A 25,292-nucleotide genomic window follows, 5' to 3' on the forward strand; every position below is an offset into this window, starting at 1 on the left:
CCAAATTAAAATTCACCAACTTGTCTTTACATTTTAAAAACACATTCATTTTGTTCTCCTTTTCTTCCCTCTTGTTAAGATCATCCAGCCATTCTCCAGGGATTGCTTTTTTTACCTCTTCGTATTGTCTTTTTAAAAACATTACATTAAAATCCTCCTTCCCCTCCTCCATCGCATCTATAATCACTTGAAGTGGTAAAAATCCCTCTTTATATTCCCATAAAACATCCCTTACCTTCACAATCCCCACTTGCAACCATTTCTTAAAATAGAGGTCATGCTCTTGTATCTTTACTTTTCCATTTAAAAACAGAGGTTGATTTAAAATCCTTTCCCTCCCCTCTGGATTAAAATCCACCTCTGTTAAAAAAAGCCTCCAAGCATTTAAAACCTCTTTATAAAACTGTGGGATCCCCTCCATCATCCAATTCTTCAGCTTCATCCATAAAATGTCTTCCCCTAAATTAAAATTCCCACATTTGTTTAAATAGAAGCTCATTATTTTCTTCCACTCTGCATTGTTCGTGTCATCCAAATATTTCCTTACCACTTTTACCCTCATGCTTTTCATTTTTTGCTCTACGTCGACCAACCCCATTCCTCCCTCTTCTGGTTTCCCTATCAATGTAAGATATGCAATTCTTGGAGGCTTTTTGTCCCATAGAAATTCTAAAACACTTTTCTTTATTCTCTTCAAAACCCAATCTGGCAATGGCATGACATGTAAATTGTACCACATTTTGGATAACATTAACATATTTACAATTAAAATTTTCCCTTTCAAACTTAAAGATCTGTTTCTCCAAAAAATAAGTCTTCTTTCCATCCCTCCTACCGTCTCTTCCCACATATTGTCAATTGCCTCCTTTTCATTCCTTGCTAATATTGCCCCTAAAATCTTCATTTCTTGAACCTCCTTAAACCTAAAAAGCCCCGTTAAAATCTCGGCCCTTCCAAACTTCATATATACAGTTTTTTCTTCATTTATTTTTGCACCTGAACCCTCACAATAAAATGTTGTTTTCTCTATCACTCTTTTAACACTTTCTATATTTTCAACCACAACTGTCGTGTCATCAGCGTATTGAAATATTTTTGTTAACTCTTTTCCCTCTTCCATTTTTATTCCATTTATTCTTTTTTCTCTGTTTATTAAAAGCCCTAAAGGTTCTGCCACCAAAGAGTACAACTGTGCTGACAATGGACACCCTTGTCTTATAGATCTTGAAACTTTAAAAGGTTGAGTTAAAAATCCATTGCATTTTACTTTTGTTAAAATATCCCTGTATAAAATTGAGATCCATTTTATAAAATTATCTCCAAAACCAAATTCTTTTAAAATCGCAAATAAAAACCCATGTTCGACTCTGTCGAACGCCTTTTCAAAGTCCATACTTATAATGTATGCGCTCCTTTCTTTTTCTTTTATATAACCCACTATATCTCTTATGCTGCTTGTAATGTCTGCTATATCCCTCCCCTTTACTCCATATGCTTGGTTGGTTTCTATTATATTTGGCATGACTTTTTTTAACCTATTCGCTAAGACCTTTGCTAAAATTTTTAAATCAGTGTTTAACATTGTAATGGGTCTAAAATTCTTCAGTTCATTTTTGTCTCCCTTTTTCTTGTATATTATTTTCATTAATCCTAGCCCCATTTTTGGGTTTACTCTTTCTTTTTTGAACACTTCTTCATAAATTTCATTTAAAATCCCAACTACCTTTTCTTTAAAAACTTTGTAAAACTCGCTTCCAATACCATCTATTCCAGGGCTTTTCTTCACTCTTAATTGATTTATGGCTTGTTTAATTTCTTCTGTTGTTATTTCGCTTTCACAATCCTTTTTATCCTCCTCACCAACTTTCCTTGCTATTTGTTGTAATAAAATCTTCCGTTTTTCCTCATCTCCTCCCTCTGACTTAAACAATTCCTCATAATATGTTTTCACTTCTTTTAAAATCCTCTCTGTATCTGACACCACTTTCCCATCCTTACTTTTAAGTTCTTTAATTATTTCCGCTTTCCCCCTGCTTTTCTCAAGATTAAAAAAGAATCTGTTACATTTTTCTCCTTCCACCATGTATTTTGCTTTGCTTCTTAACATCGCCCCTTTGCATTTCTCCTCTTCTATTTTTCCCAATGTATTTTCAAATTGAATTACTTTTTGTACATTTACTTCATTTTTATTTAACTCCTCTTTTAATGTTCTCCTTACTTCTTTCTCCTTAGTTCTTTTAACCTTTTGTAACAAATTACAGTAGTTTATTGAATATTTCTTTATCTGATACTTTACGTTTTCCCACCATTGCCTTTTGTCTTCCATATACATCAGATCTTTTTTCCTCTCATCTAATATATTTTCAATCTCTTTTTTAAAACTTTCATTTTTTAAAACATCAGTGTTTAAGATCCACACTCCAGGTCCCTTCGTTTCTCTTTTAAAATCCATCACCATTAAAACCATTTTGTGATCGCTTAAGGTTGTGTCTTTATAAACTATTCTGTCAATAAAACATTCCAGATTTCTAGTACTTAAGAAATAATCTATTCTGGTTTGGCACATAAAATTCCCCACCAACTGTCTTCTTGAAAATTCCTTCTTTTTCTCGTTTCTTTCCCTCCACACATCAATCATATTTTTCTCTTCCATCAACGACTTTAGTTCTTTTCTGCCCCCATCCGTTTTAAAAACCATCCCGTTTGCCATATCCATTTTGCTAAAAACTGTGTTAAAATCCCCTGCAATCACCACCTTCCCCCATTTTTCAATTACATCGGCTAAAACATTAAAATACATTTTCTTTTCTTTTTCTTCATTCGGAGCATGCACGTTCCCTAAAATAAAATTTTCTTCCTCCATCACCATTTCTACAACCATACATTTTCCTTTTTTATCACTATACAAATGCTTTGTCTTGATACCTCTGTCTTTTCTTATTAAAATCGCCATTCCTCCTCCAATTTTTCCTTCTCCGTTATTAAAGAGTAATTCCCCTTCCCATCTTTTTTTAAAATCCTCCATACGATTCTCTTTCCAGTTTGTCTCTTGCAATAAAATCACATCCTCATTTTTACACAGTTCCTTCATCTTTTCAAATTTAAAACCATTCATTAGTCCTCTAGCATTAAAAGTCACAATTTTCAACACCATAAAATAAACTAAAAGCCATAAAGTCCCCATTTTGTCAGCTCATGGCCTCCCCTTCCTTTCCAGTATCTCCACTGTCCTGTTTCTCCTCACATGTTTGTTTTAAAACTTTCCTTTTGGCTTTCTCTAGATTTGGTGTTACCTTAGTTCTTCTTCTTCTTTTATTTGATATTCCCATGGTGCCGCCATCATCAATGTTTTCGCTGTCTCTGTCCACTCTCCCTTCCTCGTTGACCTGCTCCTCTGACTCTTCCAATTCTGTTTGCAAATCCTCCGTCGTCTCCATCAGTGTCTCTGTTTCGTCATTGTCCTGCATTACTCCAGTCCTTTCGCTTTCATCGTCAATGTCCGTGCCTGCAATACCCTCTCTTTGTGTTCCTCCCGTGTCCTCGCGTGGCTCCTCTTCATTGTCTCCCTCATGCATCTGCCCGCTCTCCTGGTCATCCTCCTGCTGGTCTCCGAACCAGCACTCGCACTTATTTAGTACGAGCCTGCAGTCCGGGCACCTCACTGCATTACAGTCCCGTGCGAAGTGGCCCCTCTCCTCGCACTTGAAACATTTGAAGTCTGGGCAGTCCTTCATCAGGTGTTCAGGGCTCATACACAGCCTACAGGTTCTCACCTGCTGGCTATGTATCACCCTGAAATACTGAGGCCCCTCTTCTGTCTCCATTCTCGTGCTATAGGGCAGAGAAGCCACCTCTTTTGGGAATCGCACTCTCACAAATCTCGTTCCATCCTCGATGCGGGTGCCCGGATAAAATCTCCGTTTGATCTGGGAGATGGGAGTTACCCCCCATCCCTCCAGCTTTTGTAGAACCACGTCGTCCTCCAGGTAAGCGGGCAGATGCATGAAAGAGACAACAAATTCTTTATTATTCAACTTTTTAATTTCACATGTCTTTCCTTTTATCATCAATCCATCTGCTAGTTTCTCAATATCTTCTTCTTTCTCCAATGTTATTTCATATTCTCTCATCATTTTTGGTCTTACCGCAAGTATAGTCGTCACGTCCATCTTGTCTGTCAGTGCTTGAATAATGTCTTCTGCTTTCCCATCCTGCACTTCAGTCAGATCAATCACTACGGTTGCTTCTTTAGCGTAAATCCGTTTCTGCTCCTTTTTAGGGTAATCCTTTTCTCGTAGTCTTTTATCCAGTCCATTTTCTGTTTGCTGCCTTTTCTCTCGTGCCAAATCCATATTCATAGAAATTAATCCATCCATTAAAAAAAAAAAAAAAAAAAAAAAGGAACTAACCACCCTCCAGACAGCAAGAATGCTGCTGTTAGGTGGTTTAAAAGTTGACAAAAAACACAAAAAACTAACTTAACGTATTACAACTCACAAAACAAACAAAAATTAAACACAAAATGGAGGAGAGCCTTCCTCTCCCAACTGCTGCCAACCACTTCCTGTTGCTCTCTAGCGCCTCAGGTGGGGGTATGGCCGTAAGCGAGGGCTGCTCCAAAAAGTGGGCTATTTAAAGATCAGCCTCCGTAAAAGCCAGCATATTATATAAATAGTGAAGAAAAGGCAAAAGCTTACAGCACCTGGTATTCCCAGGCGGTCTCCCATCCAAGTACTAAGCAGGCCCGACGCTGCTTAGCTTCCGAGATCAGACGAGATCGGGCGCTCTCAGCGCGGTATGGCCGTAAGCGAGGGCTGCTCCAAAAAGTGGGCTATTTAAAGATCAGCCTCCGTAAAAGCCAGCATATTATATAAATAGTGAAGAAAAGGCAAAAGCTTACAGCACCTGGTATTCCCAGGCGGTCTCCCATCCAAGTACTAAGCAGGCCCGACGCTGCTTAGCTTCCGAGATCAGACGAGATCGGGCGCTCTCAGCGCGGTATGGCCGTAAGCGAGGGCTGCTCCAAAAAGTGGGCTATTTAAAGATCAGCCTCCGTAAAAGCCAGCATATTATATAAATAGTGAAGAAAAGGCAAAAGCTTACAGCACCTGGTAATCCCAGGCGGTCTCCCATCCAAGTGTAACAATCGGCCTTATCAGCCGAGTTACAAGACTAAAATGGGGTCAGATTTAACTGTGAGAGATGACTAGTGGTTAAAAGAATGAGACATAAAAGAAGATTGGTTTAAATAGATTTGGTTTATTTACAAGGTTCACATAAAAGACTTTAAAACAACACGATAAAACGAGGTAAACGCTGTTAAAAGAATACAGTTCATTTGTCCATACCCTAAAAACAGTCCAAGAATCCCAGTGTGTTGATAAGTCCAATGTGAGTGTCCACCGGTGTATATACAATCCACAGAAAGTGTAATCCAAAGTTTGCAGGTGGTGAATGGAAAGGTGAGCTCTAAAATTAGCAACTCCTCAATCCAACAGTTTGGTGACTGTCCTTTGTTTGTCATGCTGCTCTCTTATACAGTTGTACTTCCTGCTTCCTGTCATGTGTCTAGTCACATGGCAGGCCAACCATCCATTTTTTAAAGACGCACACTCACTTAAAATGTTAAGAGTAATAAAATGGCCTAAAAAACATGTAAAACACTTAAAACTCTATAATACATTTAAATGATTGTAATAAATAGAGCGGTAAAACACGTCTTTCTAAAAGCCAGAATATTATATAAATAGTGAAGAAAAGGCAAAAGCTTACAGCACCTGGTATTCCCAGGCGGTCTCCCATCCAAGTACTAAGCAGGCCCGACGCTGCTTAGCTTCCGAGATCAGACGAGATCGGGCGCTCTCAGCGCGGTATGGCCGTAAGCGAGGGCTGCTCCAAAAAGTGGGCTATTTAAAGATCAGCCTCCGTAAAAGCCAGCATATTATATAAATAGTGAAGAAAAGGCAAAAGCTTACAGCACCTGGTAATCCCAGGCGGTCTCCCATCCAAGTGTAACAATCGGCCTTATCAGCCGAGTTACAAGACTAAAATGGGGTCAGATTTAACTGTGAGAGATGACTAGTGGTTAAAAGAATGAGACATAAAAGAAGATTGGTTTAAATAGATTTGGTTTATTTACAAGGTTCACATAAAAGACTTTAAAACAACACGATAAAACGAGGTAAACGCTGTTAAAAGAATACAGTTCATTTGTCCATACCCTAAAAACAGTCCAAGAATCCCAGTGTGTTGATAAGTCCAATGTGAGTGTCCACCGGTGTATATACAATCCACAGAAAGTGTAATCCAAAGTTTGCAGGTGGTGAATGGAAAGGTGAGCTCTAAAATTAGCAACTCCTCAATCCAACAGTTTGGTGACTGTCCTTTGTTTGTCATGCTGCTCTCTTATACAGTTGTACTTCCTGCTTCCTGTCATGTGTCTAGTCACATGGCAGGCCAACCATCCATTTTTTAAAGACACACACTCACTTAAAATGTTAAGAGTAATAAAATGGCCTAAAAAACATGTAAAACACTTAAAACTCTATAATACATTTAAATGATTGTAATAAATAGAGCGGTAAAACACGTCTTTCTAAAAGCCAGCATATTATATAAATAGTGAAGAAAAGGCAAAAGCTTACAGCACCTGGTATTCCCAGGCGGTCTCCCATCCAAGTACTAAGCAGGCCCGACGCTGCTTAGCTTCCGAGATCAGACGAGATCGGGCGCTCTTTTTTTTTTTTTTTTTTTTTTTTTATTGTACAAAAATCATTATATATTTGAATACACATTGAATACACAAATCAATAATACATTTTCATTACTACTGAAGAAGAACCCAATACACAACAAAACCGTTATCACCAATTTCCGAGTATTTAGCATTGTTGCTGGGGAAACATTCGTAAATATTACATGACACAAGCATCTTTTTAACCCAATCATAACAACAAATAAAAGCCTAAAAGCTAAACCAACAAAAGTTCATCTTCCCCTGGCATGTAAAAGTGCATATTTTTTAAAATACATATGACATCTTTTGTAAAAATTTCATAAAAATCTCCCATAATATTTTCTGATTTAAAATAACTGTACAGCATTTTGACATGATCTTCTGCCATCCATTTAAAAAGAAACCAAAGGTTTAAAACAAAATCTCTGTTTTTCGCTATATTCCTTCTTTTCCATATAGCTTTTTTTGCCACAATTAAAAACAAATTAATGAGTTTCTTGTTTGGTTTATTCTCTGCTATTCCCAACATAAACATTCTACTCCAATTAAAATCCTCTTCGTTACCTCTTAAATCTTTGATTAGTTTCTTAAATTCGTTAAAAAATGGGATCAACTCCTTACAGAATAAAAACAAATGTAAAATTCCCTCATCTTCTGTTTTACAAACTTTGCATTGAGCATTTGTTTCTTTCTGCATAGCACACAATCTCATTTCCGTAAAAATCACATTTTGTCTAATAAAATAATCAAAACATTCTAGATCTACATCCAACCATTTCCATGCCATATGCTTCCAGATATCTTTTTCTTCAATTTCGTTAAAATGCCTTATCCAGAATTGATTGGCAACAGGTTTTTTAAAAATTCTTTTCATAAAAAAACCATAAAACATTTTAACAGTACCCAAATTAAAATTCACCAACTTGTCTTTACATTTTAAAAACACATTCATTTTGTTCTCCTTTTCTTCCCTCTTGTTAAGATCATCCAGCCATTCTCCAGGGATTGCTTTTTTTACCTCTTCGTATTGTCTTTTTAAAAACATTACATTAAAATCCTCCTTCCCCTCCTCCATCGCATCTATAATCACTTGAAGTGGTAAAAATCCCTCTTTATATTCCCATAAAACATCCCTTACCTTCACAATCCCCACTTGCAACCATTTCTTAAAATAGAGGTCATGCTCTTGTATCTTTACTTTTCCATTTAAAAACAGAGGTTGATTTAAAATCCTTTCCCTCCCCTCTGGATTAAAATCCACCTCTGTTAAAAAAAGCCTCCAAGCATTTAAAACCTCTTTATAAAACTGTGGGATCCCCTCCATCATCCAATTCTTCAGCTTCATCCATAAAATGTCTTCCCCTAAATTAAAATTCCCACATTTGTTTAAATAGAAGCTCATTATTTTCTTCCACTCTGCATTGTTCGTGTCATCCAAATATTTCCTTACCACTTTTACCCTCATGCTTTTCATTTTTTGCTCTACGTCGACCAACCCCATTCCTCCCTCTTCTGGTTTCCCTATCAATGTAAGATATGCAATTCTTGGAGGCTTTTTGTCCCATAGAAATTCTAAAACACTTTTCTTTATTCTCTTCAAAACCCAATCTGGCAATGGCATGACATGTAAATTGTACCACATTTTGGATAACATTAACATATTTACAATTAAAATTTTCCCTTTCAAACTTAAAGATCTGTTTCTCCAAAAAATAAGTCTTCTTTCCATCCCTCCTACCGTCTCTTCCCACATATTGTCAATTGCCTCCTTTTCATTCCTTGCTAATATTGCCCCTAAAATCTTCATTTCTTGAACCTCCTTAAACCTAAAAAGCCCCGTTAAAATCTCGGCCCTTCCAAACTTCATATATACAGTTTTTTCTTCATTTATTTTTGCACCTGAACCCTCACAATAAAATGTTGTTTTCTCTATCACTCTTTTAACACTTTCTATATTTTCAACCACAACTGTCGTGTCATCAGCGTATTGAAATATTTTTGTTAACTCTTTTCCCTCTTCCATTTTTATTCCATTTATTCTTTTTTCTCTGTTTATTAAAAGCCCTAAAGGTTCTGCCACCAAAGAGTACAACTGTGCTGACAATGGACACCCTTGTCTTATAGATCTTGAAACTTTAAAAGGTTGAGTTAAAAATCCATTGCATTTTACTTTTGTTAAAATATCCCTGTATAAAATTGAGATCCATTTTATAAAATTATCTCCAAAACCAAATTCTTTTAAAATCGCAAATAAAAACCCATGTTCGACTCTGTCGAACGCCTTTTCAAAGTCCATACTTATAATGTATGCGCTCCTTTCTTTTTCTTTTATATAACCCACTATATCTCTTATGCTGCTTGTAATGTCTGCTATATCCCTCCCCTTTACTCCATATGCTTGGTTGGTTTCTATTATATTTGGCATGACTTTTTTTAACCTATTCGCTAAGACCTTTGCTAAAATTTTTAAATCAGTGTTTAACATTGTAATGGGTCTAAAATTCTTCAGTTCATTTTTGTCTCCCTTTTTCTTGTATATTATTTTCATTAATCCTAGCCCCATTTTTGGGTTTACTCTTTCTTTTTTGAACACTTCTTCATAAATTTCATTTAAAATCCCAACTACCTTTTCTTTAAAAACTTTGTAAAACTCGCTTCCAATACCATCTATTCCAGGGCTTTTCTTCACTCTTAATTGATTTATGGCTTGTTTAATTTCTTCTGTTGTTATTTCGCTTTCACAATCCTTTTTATCCTCCTCACCAACTTTCCTTGCTATTTGTTGTAATAAAATCTTCCGTTTTTCCTCATCTCCTCCCTCTGACTTAAACAATTCCTCATAATATGTTTTCACTTCTTTTAAAATCCTCTCTGTATCTGACACCACTTTCCCATCCTTACTTTTAAGTTCTTTAATTATTTCCGCTTTCCCCCTGCTTTTCTCAAGATTAAAAAAGAATCTGTTACATTTTTCTCCTTCCACCATGTATTTTGCTTTGCTTCTTAACATCGCCCCTTTGCATTTCTCCTCTTCTATTTTTCCCAATGTATTTTCAAATTGAATTACTTTTTGTACATTTACTTCATTTTTATTTAACTCCTCTTTTAATGTTCTCCTTACTTCTTTCTCCTTAGTTCTTTTAACCTTTTGTAACAAATTACAGTAGTTTATTGAATATTTCTTTATCTGATACTTTACGTTTTCCCACCATTGCCTTTTGTCTTCCATATACATCAGATCTTTTTTCCTCTCATCTAATATATTTTCAATCTCTTTTTTAAAACTTTCATTTTTTAAAACATCAGTGTTTAAGATCCACACTCCAGGTCCCTTCGTTTCTCTTTTAAAATCCATCACCATTAAAACCATTTTGTGATCGCTTAAGGTTGTGTCTTTATAAACTATTCTGTCAATAAAACATTCCAGATTTCTAGTACTTAAGAAATAATCTATTCTGGTTTGGCACATAAAATTCCCCACCAACTGTCTTCTTGAAAATTCCTTCTTTTTCTCGTTTCTTTCCCTCCACACATCAATCATATTTTTCTCTTCCATCAACGACTTTAGTTCTTTTCTGCCCCCATCCGTTTTAAAAACCATCCCGTTTGCCATATCCATTTTGCTAAAAACTGTGTTAAAATCCCCTGCAATCACCACCTTCCCCCATTTTTCAATTACATCGGCTAAAACATTAAAATACATTTTCTTTTCTTTTTCTTCATTCGGAGCATGCACGTTCCCTAAAATAAAATTTTCTTCCTCCATCACCATTTCTACAACCATACATTTTCCTTTTTTATCACTATACAAATGCTTTGTCTTGATACCTCTGTCTTTTCTTATTAAAATCGCCATTCCTCCTCCAATTTTTCCTTCTCCGTTATTAAAGAGTAATTCCCCTTCCCATCTTTTTTTAAAATCCTCCATACGATTCTCTTTCCAGTTTGTCTCTTGCAATAAAATCACATCCTCATTTTTACACAGTTCCTTCATCTTTTCAAATTTAAAACCATTCATTAGTCCTCTAGCATTAAAAGTCACAATTTTCAACACCATAAAATAAACTAAAAGCCATAAAGTCCCCATTTTGTCAGCTCATGGCCTCCCCTTCCTTTCCAGTATCTCCACTGTCCTGTTTCTCCTCACATGTTTGTTTTAAAACTTTCCTTTTGGCTTTCTCTAGATTTGGTGTTACCTTAGTTCTTCTTCTTCTTTTATTTGATATTCCCATGGTGCCGCCATCATCAATGTTTTCGCTGTCTCTGTCCACTCTCCCTTCCTCGTTGACCTGCTCCTCTGACTCTTCCAATTCTGTTTGCAAATCCTCCGTCGTCTCCATCAGTGTCTCTGTTTCGTCATTGTCCTGCATTACTCCAGTCCTTTCGCTTTCATCGTCAATGTCCGTGCCTGCAATACCCTCTCTTTGTGTTCCTCCCGTGTCCTCGCGTGGCTCCTCTTCATTGTCTCCCTCATGCATCTGCCCGCTCTCCTGGTCATCCTCCTGCTGGTCTCCGAACCAGCACTCGCACTTATTTAGTACGAGCCTGCAGTCCGGGCACCTCACTGCATTACAGTCCCGTGCGAAGTGGCCCCTCTCCTCGCACTTGAAACATTTGAAGTCTGGGCAGTCCTTCATCAGGTGTTCAGGGCTCATACACAGCCTACAGGTTCTCACCTGCTGGCTGTGTATCACCCTGAAATACTGAGGCCCCTCTTCTGTCTCCATTCTCGTGCTATAGGGCAGAGAAGCCACCTCTTTTGGGAATCGCACTCTCACAAATCTCGTTCCATCCTCGATGCGGGTGCCCGGATAAAATCTCCGTTTGATCTGGGAGATGGGAGTTACCCCCCATCCCTCCAGCTTTTGTAGAACCACGTCGTCCTCCAGGTAAGCGGGCAGATGCATGAAAGAGACAACAAATTCTTTATTATTCAACTTTTTAATTTCACATGTCTTTCCTTTTATCATCAATCCATCTGCTAGTTTCTCAATATCTTCTTCTTTCTCCAATGTTATTTCATATTCTCTCATCATTTTTGGTCTTACCGCAAGTATAGTCGTCACGTCCATCTTGTCTGTCAGTGCTTGAATAATGTCTTCTGCTTTCCCATCCTGCACTTCAGTCAGATCAATCACTACGGTTGCTTCTTTAGCGTAAATCCGTTTCTGCTCCTTTTTAGGGTAATCCTTTTCTCGTAGTCTTTTATCCAGTCCATTTTCTGTTTGCTGCCTTTTCTCTCGTGCCAAATCCATATTCATAGAAATTAATCCATCCATTAAAAAAAAAAAAAAAAAAAAAAGGAACTAACCACCCTCCAGACAGCAAGAATGCTGCTGTTAGGTGGTTTAAAAGTTGACAAAAAACACAAAAAACTAACTTAACGTATTACAACTCACAAAACAAACAAAAATTAAACACAAAATGGAGGAGAGCCTTCCTCTCCCAACTGCTGCCAACCACTTCCTGTTGCTCTCTAGCGCCTCAGGTGGGGGTATGGCCGTAAGCGAGGGCTGCTCCAAAAAGTGGGCTATTTAAAGATCAGCCTCCGTAAAAGCCAGCATATTATATAAATAGTGAAGAAAAGGCAAAAGCTTACAGCACCTGGTATTCCCAGGCGGTCTCCCATCCAAGTACTAAGCAGGCCCGACGCTGCTTAGCTTCCGAGATCAGACGAGATCGGGCGCTCTCAGCGCGGTATGGCCGTAAGCGAGGGCTGCTCCAAAAAGTGGGCTATTTAAAGATCAGCCTCCGTAAAAGCCAGCATATTATATAAATAGTGAAGAAAAGGCAAAAGCTTACAGCACCTGGTATTCCCAGGCGGTCTCCCATCCAAGTACTAAGCAGGCCCGACGCTGCTTAGCTTCCGAGATCAGACGAGATCGGGCGCTCTCAGCGCGGTATGGCCGTAAGCGAGGGCTGCTCCAAAAAGTGGGCTATTTAAAGATCAGCCTCCGTAAAAGCCAGCATATTATATAAATAGTGAAGAAAAGGCAAAAGCTTACAGCACCTGGTAATCCCAGGCGGTCTCCCATCCAAGTGTAACAATCGGCCTTATCAGCCGAGTTACAAGACTAAAATGGGGTCAGATTTAACTGTGAGAGATGACTAGTGGTTAAAAGAATGAGACATAAAAGAAGATTGGTTTAAATAGATTTGGTTTATTTACAAGGTTCACATAAAAGACTTTAAAACAACACGATAAAACGAGGTAAACGCTGTTAAAAGAATACAGTTCATTTGTCCATACCCTAAAAACAGTCCAAGAATCCCAGTGTGTTGATAAGTCCAATGTGAGTGTCCACCGGTGTATATACAATCCACAGAAAGTGTAATCCAAAGTTTGCAGGTGGTGAATGGAAAGGTGAGCTCTAAAATTAGCAACTCCTCAATCCAACAGTTTGGTGACTGTCCTTTGTTTGTCATGCTGCTCTCTTATACAGTTGTACTTCCTGCTTCCTGTCATGTGTCTAGTCACATGGCAGGCCAACCATCCATTTTTTAAAGACGCACACTCACTTAAAATGTTAAGAGTAATAAAATGGCCTAAAAAACATGTAAAACACTTAAAACTCTATAATACATTTAAATGATTGTAATAAATAGAGCGGTAAAACACGTCTTTCTAAAAGCCAGAATATTATATAAATAGTGAAGAAAAGGCAAAAGCTTACAGCACCTGGTATTCCCAGGCGGTCTCCCATCCAAGTACTAAGCAGGCCCGACGCTGCTTAGCTTCCGAGATCAGACGAGATCGGGCGCTCTCAGCGCGGTATGGCCGTAAGCGAGGGCTGCTCCAAAAAGTGGGCTATTTAAAGATCAGCCTCCGTAAAAGCCAGCATATTATATAAATAGTGAAGAAAAGGCAAAAGCTTACAGCACCTGGTAATCCCAGGCGGTCTCCCATCCAAGTGTAACAATCGGCCTTATCAGCCGAGTTACAAGACTAAAATGGGGTCAGATTTAACTGTGAGAGATGACTAGTGGTTAAAAGAATGAGACATAAAAGAAGATTGGTTTAAATAGATTTGGTTTATTTACAAGGTTCACATAAAAGACTTTAAAACAACACGATAAAACGAGGTAAACGCTGTTAAAAGAATACAGTTCATTTGTCCATACCCTAAAAACAGTCCAAGAATCCCAGTGTGTTGATAAGTCCAATGTGAGTGTCCACCGGTGTATATACAATCCACAGAAAGTGTAATCCAAAGTTTGCAGGTGGTGAATGGAAAGGTGAGCTCTAAAATTAGCAACTCCTCAATCCAACAGTTTGGTGACTGTCCTTTGTTTGTCATGCTGCTCTCTTATACAGTTGTACTTCCTGCTTCCTGTCATGTGTCTAGTCACATGGCAGGCCAACCATCCATTTTTTAAAGACACACACTCACTTAAAATGTTAAGAGTAATAAAATGGCCTAAAAAACATGTAAAACACTTAAAACTCTATAATACATTTAAATGATTGTAATAAATAGAGCGGTAAAACACGTCTTTCTAAAAGCCAGCATATTATATAAATAGTGAAGAAAAGGCAAAAGCTTACAGCACCTGGTATTCCCAGGCGGTCTCCCATCCAAGTACTAAGCAGGCCCGACGCTGCTTAGCTTCCGAGATCAGACGAGATCGGGCGCTCTTTTTTTTTTTTTTTTTTTTTTTTATTGTACAAAAATCATTATATATTTGAATACACATTGAATACACAAATCAATAATACATTTTCATTACTACTGAAGAAGAACCCAATACACAACAAAACCGTTATCACCAATTTCCGAGTATTTAGCATTGTTGCTGGGGAAACATTCGTAAATATTACATGACACAAGCATCTTTTTAACCCAATCATAACAACAAATAAAAGCCTAAAAGCTAAACCAACAAAAGTTCATCTTCCCCTGGCATGTAAAAGTGCATATTTTTTAAAATACATATGACATCTTTTGTAAAAATTTCATAAAAATCTCCCATAATATTTTCTGATTTAAAATAACTGTACAGCATTTTGACATGATCTTCTGCCATCCATTTAAAAAGAAACCAAAGGTTTAAAACAAAATCTCTGTTTTTCGCTATATTCCTTCTTTTCCATATAGCTTTTTTTGCCACAATTAAAAACAAATTAATGAGTTTCTTGTTTGGTTTATTCTCTGCTATTCCCAACATAAACATTCTACTCCAATTAAAATCCTCTTCGTTACCTCTTAAATCTTTGATTAGTTTCTTAAATTCGTTAAAAAATGGGATCAACTCCTTACAGAATAAAAACAAATGTAAAATTCCCTCATCTTCTGTTTTACAAACTTTGCATTGAGCATTTGTTTCTTTCTGCATAGCACACAATCTCATTTCCGTAAAAATCACATTTTGTCTAATAAAATAATCAAAACATTCTAGATCTACATCCAACCATTTCCATGCCATATGCTTCCAGATATCTTTTTCTTCAATTTCGTTAAAATGCCTTATCCAGAATTGATTGGCAACAGGTTTTTTAAAAATTCTTTTCATAAAAAAACCATAAAACATTTTAACAGTACCCAAATTAAAATTCACCAACTTGTCTTTACATTTTAAAAACACATTCATTTTGTTCTCCTTTTCTTCCCTCTTGTTAAGATCATCCAGCCATTCTCCAGGGATTGCTTTTTTTACCTCTTCGTATTGTCTTTTTAAAAACATTACATTAAAATCCTCCTTCCCCTCCTCCATCGCATCTATAATCACTTGAAGTGGTAAAAATCCCTCTTTATATTCCCATAAAACATCCCTTACCTTCACAATCCCCACTTGCAACCATTTCTTAAAATAGAGGTCATGCTCTTGTATCTTTACTTTTCCATTTAAAAACAGAGGTTGATTTAAAATCCTTTCCCTCCCCTCTGGATTAAAATCCACCTCTGTTAAAAAAAGCCTCCAAGCATTTAAAACCTCTTTATAAAACTGTGGGATCCCCTCCATCATCCAATTCTTCAGCTTCATCCATAAAATGTCTTCCCCTAAATTAAAATTCCCACATTTGTTTAAATAGAAGCTCATTATTTTCTTCCACTCTGCATTGTTCGTGTCATCCAAATATTTCCTTACCACTTTTACCCTCATGCTTTTCATTTTTTGCTCTACGTCGACCAACCCCATTCCTCCCTCTTCTGGTTTCCCTATCAATGTAAGATATGCAATTCTTGGAGGCTTTTTGTCCCATAGAAATTCTAAAACACTTTTCTTTATTCTCTTCAAAACCCAATCTGGCAATGGCATGACATGTAAATTGTACCACATTTTGGATAACATTAACATATTTACAATTAAAATTTTCCCTTTCAAACTTAAAGATCTGTTTCTCCAAAAAATAAGTCTTCTTTCCATCCCTCCTACCGTCTCTTCCCACATATTGTCAATTGCCTCCTTTTCATTCCTTGCTAATATTGCCCCTAAAATCTTCATTTCTTGAACCTCCTTAAACCTAAAAAGCCCCGTTAAAATCTCGGCCCTTCCAAACTTCATATATACAGTTTTTTCTTCATTTATTTTTGCACCTGAACCCTCACAATAAAATGTTGTTTTCTCTATCACTCTTTTAACACTTTCTATATTTTCAACCACAACTGTCGTGTCATCAGCGTATTGAAATATTTTTGTTAACTCTTTTCCCTCTTCCATTTTTATTCCATTTATTCTTTTTTCTCTGTTTATTAAAAGCCCTAAAGGTTCTGCCACCAAAGAGTACAACTGTGCTGACAATGGACACCCTTGTCTTATAGATCTTGAAACTTTAAAAGGTTGAGTTAAAAATCCATTGCATTTTACTTTTGTTAAAATATCCCTGTATAAAATTGAGATCCATTTTATAAAATTATCTCCAAAACCAAATTCTTTTAAAATCGCAAATAAAAACCCATGTTCGACTCTGTCGAACGCCTTTTCAAAGTCCATACTTATAATGTATGCGCTCCTTTCTTTTTCTTTTATATAACCCACTATATCTCTTATGCTGCTTGTAATGTCTGCTATATCCCTCCCCTTTACTCCATATGCTTGGTTGGTTTCTATTATATTTGGCATGACTTTTTTTAACCTATTCGCTAAGACCTTTGCTAAAATTTTTAAATCAGTGTTTAACATTGTAATGGGTCTAAAATTCTTCAGTTCATTTTTGTCTCCCTTTTTCTTGTATATTATTTTCATTAATCCTAGCCCCATTTTTGGGTTTACTCTTTCTTTTTTGAACACTTCTTCATAAATTTCATTTAAAATCCCAACTACCTTTTCTTTAAAAACTTTGTAAAACTCGCTTCCAATACCATCTATTCCAGGGCTTTTCTTCACTCTTAATTGATTTATGGCTTGTTTAATTTCTTCTGTTGTTATTTCGCTTTCACAATCCTTTTTATCCTCCTCACCAACTTTCCTTGCTATTTGTTGTAATAAAATCTTCCGTTTTTCCTCATCTCCTCCCTCTGACTTAAACAATTCCTCATAATATGTTTTCACTTCTTTTAAAATCCTCTCTGTATCTGACACCACTTTCCCATCCTTACTTTTAAGTTCTTTAATTATTTCCGCTTTCCCCCTGCTTTTCTCAAGATTAAAAAAGAATCTGTTACATTTTTCTCCTTCCACCATGTATTTTGCTTTGCTTCTTAACATCGCCCCTTTGCATTTCTCCTCTTCTATTTTTCCCAATGTATTTTCAAATTGAATTACTTTTTGTACATTTACTTCATTTTTATTTAACTCCTCTTTTAATGTTCTCCTTACTTCTTTCTCCTTAGTTCTTTTAACCTTTTGTAACAAATTACAGTAGTTTATTGAATATTTCTTTATCTGATACTTTACGTTTTCCCACCATTGCCTTTTGTCTTCCATATACATCAGATCTTTTTTCCTCTCATCTAATATATTTTCAATCTCTTTTTTAAAACTTTCATTTTTTAAAACATCAGTGTTTAAGATCCACACTCCAGGTCCCTTCGTTTCTCTTTTAAAATCCATCACCATTAAAACCATTTTGTGATCGCTTAAGGTTGTGTCTTTATAAACTATTCTGTCAATAAAACATTCCAGATTTCTAGTACTTAAGAAATAATCTATTCTGGTTTGGCACATAAAATTCCCCACCAACTGTCTTCTTGAAAATTCCTTCTTTTTCTCGTTTCTTTCCCTCCACACATCAATCATATTTTTCTCTTCCATCAACGACTTTAGTTCTTTTCTGCCCCCATCCGTTTTAAAAACCATCCCGTTTGCCATATCCATTTTGCTAAAAACTGTGTTAAAATCCCCTGCAATCACCACCTTCCCCCATTTTTCAATTACATCGGCTAAAACATTAAAATACATTTTCTTTTCTTTTTCTTCATTCGGAGCATGCACGTTCCCTAAAATAAAATTTTCTTCCTCCATCACCATTTCTACAACCATACATTTTCCTTTTTTATCACTATACAAATGCTTTGTCTTGATACCTCTGTCTTTTCTTATTAAAATCGCCATTCCTCCTCCAATTTTTCCTTCTCCGTTATTAAAGAGTAATTCCCCTTCCCATCTTTTTTTAAAATCCTCCATACGATTCTCTTTCCAGTTTGTCTCTTGCAATAAAATCACATCCTCATTTTTACACAGTTCCTTCATCTTTTCAAATTTAAAACCATTCATTAGTCCTCTAGCATTAAAAGTCACAATTTTCAACACCATAAAATAAACTAAAAGCCATAAAGTCCCCATTTTGTCAGCTCATGGCCTCCCCTTCCTTTCCAGTATCTCCACTGTCCTGTTTCTCCTCACATGTTTGTTTTAAAACTTTCCTTTTGGCTTTCTCTAGATTTGGTGTTACCTTAGTTCTTCTTCTTCTTTTATTTGATATTCCCATGGTGCCGCCATCATCAATGTTTTCGCTGTCTCTGTCCACTCTCCCTTCCTCGTTGACCTGCTCCTCTGACTCTTCCAATTCTGTTTGCAAATCCTCCGTCGTCTCCATCAGTGTCTCTGTTTCGTCATTGTCCTGCATTACTCCAGTCCTTTCGCTTTCATCGTCAATGTCCGTGCCTGCAATACCCTCTCTTTGTGTTCCTCCCGTGTCCTCGCGTGGCTCCTCTTCATTGTCTCCCTCATGCATCTGCTCGCTCTCCTGGTCATCCTCCTGCTGGTCTCCGAACCAGCACTCGCACTTATTTAGTACGAGCCTGCAGTCCGGGCACCTCACTGCATTACAGTCCCGTGCGAAGTGGCCCCTCTCCTCGCACTTGAAACATTTGAAGTCTGGGCAGTCCTTCATCAGGTGTTCAGGGCTCATACACAGCCTACAGGTTCTCACCTGCTGGCTGTGTATCACCCTGAAATACTGAGGCCCCTCTTCTGTCTCCATTCTCGTGCTATAGGGCAGAGAAGCCACCTCTTTTGGGAATCGCACTCTCACAAATCTCGTTCCATCCTCGATGCGGGTGCCCGGATAAAATCTCCGTTTGATCTGGGAGATGGGAGTTACCCCCCATCCCTCCAGCTTTTGTAGAACCACGTCGTCCTCCAGGTAAGCGGGCAGATGCATGAAAGAGACAACAAATTCTTTATTATTCAACTTTTTAATTTCACATGTCTTTCCTTTTATCATCAATCCATCTGCTAGTTTCTCAATATCTTCTTCTTTCTCCAATGTTATTTCATATTCTCTCATCATTTTTGGTCTTACCGCAAGTATAGTCGTCACGTCCATCTTGTCTGTCAGTGCTTGAATAATGTCTTCTGCTTTCCCATCCTGCACTTCAGTCAGATCAATCACTACGGTTGCTTCTTTAGCGTAAATCCGTTTCTGCTCCTTTTTAGGGTAATCCTTTTCTCGTAGTCTTTTATCCAGTCCATTTTCTGTTTGCTGCCTTTTCTCTCGTGCCAAATCCATATTCATAGAAATTAATCCATCCATTAAAAAAAAAAAAAAAAAAAAAAGGAACTAACCACCCTCCAGACAGCAAGAATGCTGCTGTTAGGTGGTTTAAAAGTTGACAAAAAACACAAAAAACTAACTTAACGTATTACAACTCACAAAACAAACAAAAATTAAACACAAAATGGAGGAGAGCCTTCCTCTCCCAACTGCTGCCAACCACTTCCTGTTGCTCTCTAGCGCCTCAGGTGGGGGTATGGCCGTAAGCGAGGGCTGCTCCAAAAAGTGGGCTATTTAAAGATCAGCCTCCGTAAAAGCCAGCATATTATATAAATAGTGAAGAAAAGGCAAAAGCTTACAGCACCTGGTATTCCCAGGCGGTCTCCCATCCAAGTACTAAGCAGGCCCGACGCTGCTTAGCTTCCGAGATCAGACGAGATCGGGCGCTCTCAGCGCGGTATGGCCGTAAGCGAGGGCTGCTCCAAAAAGTGGGCTATTTAAAGATCAGCCTCCGTAAAAGCCAGCATATTATATAAATAGTGAAGAAAAGGCAAAAGCTTACAGCACCTGGTATTCCCAGGCGGTCTCCCATCCAAGTACTAAGCAGGCCCGACGCTGCTTAGCTTCCGAGATCAGACGAGATCGGGCGCTCTCAGCGCGGTATGGCCGTAAGCGAGGGCTGCTCCAAAAAGTGGGCTATTTAAAGATCAGCCTCCGTAAAAGCCAGCATATTATATAAATAGTGAAGAAAAGGCAAAAGCTTACAGCACCTGGTAATCCCAGGCGGTCTCCCATCCAAGTGTAACAATCGGCCTTATCAGCCGAGTTACAAGACTAAAATGGGGTCAGATTTAACTGTGAGAGATGACTAGTGGTTAAAAGAATGAGACATAAAAGAAGATTGGTTTAAATAGATTTGGTTTATTTACAAGGTTCACATAAAAGACTTTAAAACAACACGATAAAACGAGGTAAACGCTGTTAAAAGAATACAGTTCATTTGTCCATACCCTAAAAACAGTCCAAGAATCCCAGTGTGTTGATAAGTCCAATGTGAGTGTCCACCGGTGTATATACAATCCACAGAAAGTGTAATCCAAAGTTTGCAGGTGGTGAATGGAAAGGTGAGCTCTAAAATTAGCAACTCCTCAATCCAACAGTTTGGTGACTGTCCTTTGTTTGTCATGCTGCTCTCTTATACAGTTGTACTTCCTGCTTCCTGTCATGTGTCTAGTCACATGGCAGGCCAACCATCCATTTTTTAAAGACGCACACTCACTTAAAATGTTAAGAGTAATAAAATGGCCTAAAAAACATGTAAAACACTTAAAACTCTATAATACATTTAAATGATTGTAATAAATAGAGCGGTAAAACACGTCTTTCTAAAAGCCAGAATATTATATAAATAGTGAAGAAAAGGCAAAAGCTTACAGCACCTGGTATTCCCAGGCGGTCTCCCATCCAAGTACTAAGCAGGCCCGACGCTGCTTAGCTTCCGAGATCAGACGAGATCGGGCGCTCTCAGCGCGGTATGGCCGTAAGCGAGGGCTGCTCCAAAAAGTGGGCTATTTAAAGATCAGCCTCCGTAAAAGCCAGCATATTATATAAATAGTGAAGAAAAGGCAAAAGCTTACAGCACCTGGTAATCCCAGGCGGTCTCCCATCCAAGTGTAACAATCGGCCTTATCAGCCGAGTTACAAGACTAAAATGGGGTCAGATTTAACTGTGAGAGATGACTAGTGGTTAAAAGAATGAGACATAAAAGAAGATTGGTTTAAATAGATTTGGTTTATTTACAAGGTTCACATAAAAGACTTTAAAACAACACGATAAAACGAGGTAAACGCTGTTAAAAGAATACAGTTCATTTGTCCATACCCTAAAAACAGTCCAAGAATCCCAGTGTGTTGATAAGTCCAATGTGAGTGTCCACCGGTGTATATACAATCCACAGAAAGTGTAATCCAAAGTTTGCAGGTGGTGAATGGAAAGGTGAGCTCTAAAATTAGCAACTCCTCAATCCAACAGTTTGGTGACTGTCCTTTGTTTGTCATGCTGCTCTCTTATACAGTTGTACTTCCTGCTTCCTGTCATGTGTCTAGTCACATGGCAGGCCAACCATCCATTTTTTAAAGACACACACTCACTTAAAATGTTAAGAGTAATAAAATGGCCTAAAAAACATGTAAAACACTTAAAACTCTATAATACATTTAAATGATTGTAATAAATAGAGCGGTAAAACACGTCTTTCTAAAAGCCAGCATATTATATAAATAGTGAAGAAAAGGCAAAAGCTTACAGCACCTGGTATTCCCAGGCGGTCTCCCATCCAAGTACTAAGCAGGCCCGACGCTGCTTAGCTTCCGAGATCAGACGAGATCGGGCGCTCTCAGCGCGGTATGGCCGTAAGCGAGGGCTGCTCCAAAAAATGGGCTATTTAAAGATCAGCCTCCGTAAAAGCCAGCATATTATATAAATAGTGAAGAAAAGGCAAAAGCTTACAGCACCTGGTATTCCCAGGCGGTCTCCCATCCAAGTACTAAGCAGGCCCGACGCTGCTTAGCTTCCGAGATCAGACGAGATCGGGCGCTCTCAGCGCGGTATGGCCGTAAGCGAGGGCTGCTCCAAAAAGTGGGCTATTTAAAGATCAGCCTCCGTAAAAGCCAGCATATTATATAAATAGTGAAGAAAAGGCAAAAGCTTACAGCACCTGGTATTCCCAGGCGGTCTCCCATCCAAGTACTAAGCAGGCCCGACGCTGCTTAGCTTCCGAGATCAGACGAGATCGGGCGCTCTCAGCGCGGTATGGCCGTAAGCGAGGGCTGCTCCAAAAAGTGGGCTATTTAAAGATCAGCCTCCGTAAAAGCCAGCATATTATATAAATAGTGAAGAAAAGGCAAAAGCTTACAGCACCTGGTAATCCCAGGCGGTCTCCCATCCAAGTGTAACAATCGGCCTTATCAGCCGAGTTACAAGACTAAAATGGGGTCAGATTTAACTGTGAGAGATGACTAGTGGTTAAAAGAATGAGACATAAAAGAAGATTGGTTTAAATAGATTTGGTTTATTTACAAGGTTCACATAAAAGACTTTAAAACAACACGATAAAACGAGGTAAACGCTGTTAAAAGAATACAGTTCATTTGTCCATACCCTAAAAACAGTCCAAGAATCCCAGTGTGTTGATAAGTCCAATGTGAGTGTCCACCGGTGTATATACAATCCACAGAAAGTGTAATCCAAAGTTTGCAGGTGGTGAATGGAAAGGTGAGCTCTAAAATTAGCAACTCCTCAATCCAACAGTTTGGTGACTGTCCTTTGTTTGTCATGCTGCTCTCTTATACAGTTGTACTTCCTGCTTCCTGTCATGTGTCTAGTCACATGGCAGGCCAACCATCCATTTTTTAAAGACGCACACTCACTTAAAATGTTAAGAGTAATAAAATGGCCTAAAAAACATGTAAAACACTTAAAACTCTATAATACATTTAAATGATTGTAATAAATAGAGCGGTAAAACACGTCTTTCTAAAAGCCAGCATATTATATAAATAGTGAAGAAAAGGCAAAAGCTTACAGCACCTGGTATTCCCAGGCGGTCTCCCATCCAAGTACTAAGCAGGCCCGACGCTGCTTAGCTTCCGAGATCAGACGAGATCGGGCGCTCTCAGCGCGGTATGGCCGTAAGCGAAGGCTGCTCCAAAAAGTGGGCTATTTAAAGATCAGCCTCCGTAAAAGCCAGCATATTATATAAATAGTGAAGAAAAGGCAAAAGTTTACAGCACCTGGTAATCCCAGGCGGTCTCCCATCCAAGTGTAACAATCGGCCTTATCAGCCGAGTTACAAGACTAAAATGGGGTCAGATTTAACTGTGAGAGATGACTAGTGGTTAAAAGAATGAGACATAAAAGAAGATTGGTTTAAATAGATTTGGTTTATTTACAAGGTTCACATAAAAGACTTTAAAACAACACGATAAAACGAGGTAAACGCTGTTAAAAGAATACAGTTCATTTGTCCATACCCTAAAAACAGTCCAAGAATCCCAGTGTGTTGATAAGTCCAATGTGAGTGTCCACCGGTGTATATACAATCCACAGAAAGTGTAATCCAAAGTTTGCAGGTGGTGAATGGAAAGGTGAGCTCTAAAATTAGCAACTCCTCAATCCAACAGTTTGGTGACTGTCCTTTGTTTGTCATGCTGCTCTCTTATACAGTTGTACTTCCTGCTTCCTGTCATGTGTCTAGTCACATGGCAGGCCAACCATCCATTTTTTAAAGACACACACTCACTTAAAATGTTAAGAGTAATAAAATGGCCTAAAAAACATGTAAAACACTTAAAACTCTATAATACATTTAAATGATTGTAATAAATAGAGCGGTAAAACACGTCTTTCTAAAAGCCAGCATATTATATAAATAGTGAAGAAAAGGCAAAAGCTTACAGCACCTGGTATTCCCAGGCGGTCTCCCATCCAAGTACTAAGCAGGCCCGACGCTGCTTAGCTTCCGAGATCAGACGAGATCGGGCGCTCTCAGCGCGGTATGGCCGTAAGCGAGGGCTGCTCCAAAAAGTGGGCTATTTAAAGATCAGCCTCCGTAAAAGCCAGCATATTATATAAATAGTGAAGAAAAGGCAAAAGCTTACAGCACCTGGTATTCCCAGGCGGTCTCCCATCCAAGTACTAAGCAGGCCCGACGCTGCTTAGCTTCCGAGATCAGACGAGATCGGGCGCTCTCAGCGCGGTATGGCCGTAAGCGAGGGCTGCTCCAAAAAGTGGGCTATTTAAAGATCAGCCTCCGTAAAAGCCAGCATATTATATAAATAGTGAAGAAAAGGCAAAAGCTTACAGCACCTGGTATTCCCAGGCGGTCTCCCATCCAAGTACTAAGCAGGCCCGACGCTGCTTAGCTTCCGAGATCAGACGAGATCGGGCGCTCTCAGCGCGGTATGGCCGTAAGCGAGGGCTGCTCCAAAAAGTGGGCTATTTAAAGATCAGCCTCCGTAAAAGCCAGCATATTATATAAATAGTGAAGAAAAGGCAAAAGCTTACAGCACCTGGTAATCCCAGGCGGTCTCCCATCCAAGTGTAACAATCGGCCTTATCAGCCGAGTTACAAGACTAAAATGGGGTCAGATTTAACTGTGAGAGATGACTAGTGGTTAAAAGAATGAGACATAAAAGAAGATTGGTTTAAATAGATTTGGTTTATTTACAAGGTTCACATAAAAGACTTTAAAACAACACGATAAAACGAGGTAAACGCTGTTAAAAGAATACAGTTCATTTGTCCATACCCTAAAAACAGTCCAAGAATCCCAGTGTGTTGATAAGTCCAATGTGAGTGTCCACCGGTGTATATACAATCCACAGAAAGTGTAATCCAAAGTTTGCAGGTGGTGAATGGAAAGGTGAGCTCTAAAATTAGCAACTCCTCAATCCAACAGTTTGGTGACTGTCCTTTGTTTGTCATGCTGCTCTCTTATACAGTTGTACTTCCTGCTTCCTGTCATGTGTCTAGTCACATGGCAGGCCAACCATCCATTTTTTAAAGACGCACACTCACTTAAAATGTTAAGAGTAATAAAATGGCCTAAAAAACATGTAAAACACTTAAAACTCTATAATACATTTAAATGATTGTAATAAATAGAGCGGTAAAACAC

At 38.3% G+C, this 25,292-nt stretch overlaps 16 non-coding genes across 16 annotated transcripts; all 16 read right to left on the reverse strand.

The window, feature by feature from the left end:
• Window positions 1–4,690: 4,690 nt before the first annotated feature.
• LOC141302494 (5S ribosomal RNA) lies at window positions 4,691–4,809 on the reverse strand. The gene has a single exon (XR_012342481.1). It is a non-coding gene; the product is annotated as a 5S ribosomal RNA (ribosomal RNA).
• Window positions 4,810–4,893: 84 nt separating this feature from the next.
• On the reverse strand, window positions 4,894–5,012 carry LOC141302496 (5S ribosomal RNA). Its single transcript, XR_012342482.1, has one exon. It is a non-coding gene; the product is annotated as a 5S ribosomal RNA (ribosomal RNA).
• A 753-nt stretch (window positions 5,013–5,765) lies between these two features.
• On the reverse strand, window positions 5,766–5,884 carry LOC141302497 (5S ribosomal RNA). The gene has a single exon (XR_012342483.1). It is a non-coding gene; the product is annotated as a 5S ribosomal RNA (ribosomal RNA).
• A 6,444-nt stretch (window positions 5,885–12,328) lies between these two features.
• LOC141302498 (5S ribosomal RNA) lies at window positions 12,329–12,447 on the reverse strand. The gene has a single exon (XR_012342484.1). It is a non-coding gene; the product is annotated as a 5S ribosomal RNA (ribosomal RNA).
• Window positions 12,448–12,531: 84 nt separating this feature from the next.
• Window positions 12,532–12,650, reverse strand: LOC141302500 (5S ribosomal RNA). Its single transcript, XR_012342486.1, has one exon. It is a non-coding gene; the product is annotated as a 5S ribosomal RNA (ribosomal RNA).
• Window positions 12,651–13,403: 753 nt separating this feature from the next.
• Window positions 13,404–13,522, reverse strand: LOC141302501 (5S ribosomal RNA). Its single transcript, XR_012342488.1, has one exon. It is a non-coding gene; the product is annotated as a 5S ribosomal RNA (ribosomal RNA).
• Window positions 13,523–19,965: 6,443 nt separating this feature from the next.
• LOC141302502 (5S ribosomal RNA) lies at window positions 19,966–20,084 on the reverse strand. The gene has a single exon (XR_012342489.1). It is a non-coding gene; the product is annotated as a 5S ribosomal RNA (ribosomal RNA).
• An 84-nt stretch (window positions 20,085–20,168) lies between these two features.
• Window positions 20,169–20,287, reverse strand: LOC141302503 (5S ribosomal RNA). Its single transcript, XR_012342490.1, has one exon. It is a non-coding gene; the product is annotated as a 5S ribosomal RNA (ribosomal RNA).
• A 753-nt stretch (window positions 20,288–21,040) lies between these two features.
• On the reverse strand, window positions 21,041–21,159 carry LOC141302504 (5S ribosomal RNA). The gene has a single exon (XR_012342491.1). It is a non-coding gene; the product is annotated as a 5S ribosomal RNA (ribosomal RNA).
• A 753-nt stretch (window positions 21,160–21,912) lies between these two features.
• Window positions 21,913–22,031, reverse strand: LOC141302505 (5S ribosomal RNA). The gene has a single exon (XR_012342492.1). It is a non-coding gene; the product is annotated as a 5S ribosomal RNA (ribosomal RNA).
• An 84-nt stretch (window positions 22,032–22,115) lies between these two features.
• Window positions 22,116–22,234, reverse strand: LOC141302507 (5S ribosomal RNA). The gene has a single exon (XR_012342493.1). It is a non-coding gene; the product is annotated as a 5S ribosomal RNA (ribosomal RNA).
• Window positions 22,235–22,318: 84 nt separating this feature from the next.
• Window positions 22,319–22,437, reverse strand: LOC141302508 (5S ribosomal RNA). Its single transcript, XR_012342494.1, has one exon. It is a non-coding gene; the product is annotated as a 5S ribosomal RNA (ribosomal RNA).
• Window positions 22,438–23,190: 753 nt separating this feature from the next.
• Window positions 23,191–23,309, reverse strand: LOC141302509 (5S ribosomal RNA). Its single transcript, XR_012342495.1, has one exon. It is a non-coding gene; the product is annotated as a 5S ribosomal RNA (ribosomal RNA).
• A 753-nt stretch (window positions 23,310–24,062) lies between these two features.
• On the reverse strand, window positions 24,063–24,181 carry LOC141302510 (5S ribosomal RNA). The gene has a single exon (XR_012342496.1). It is a non-coding gene; the product is annotated as a 5S ribosomal RNA (ribosomal RNA).
• Window positions 24,182–24,265: 84 nt separating this feature from the next.
• On the reverse strand, window positions 24,266–24,384 carry LOC141302512 (5S ribosomal RNA). The gene has a single exon (XR_012342499.1). It is a non-coding gene; the product is annotated as a 5S ribosomal RNA (ribosomal RNA).
• Window positions 24,385–24,468: 84 nt separating this feature from the next.
• Window positions 24,469–24,587, reverse strand: LOC141302513 (5S ribosomal RNA). The gene has a single exon (XR_012342500.1). It is a non-coding gene; the product is annotated as a 5S ribosomal RNA (ribosomal RNA).
• Window positions 24,588–25,292: the final 705 nt, after the last annotated feature.

The sequence above is a fragment of the Garra rufa genome, unplaced genomic scaffold (genome assembly GCF_049309525.1).
Source record: "Garra rufa unplaced genomic scaffold, GarRuf1.0 hap1_unplaced_001, whole genome shotgun sequence".
NCBI lineage: Eukaryota > Metazoa > Chordata > Actinopteri > Cypriniformes > Cyprinidae > Garra > Garra rufa.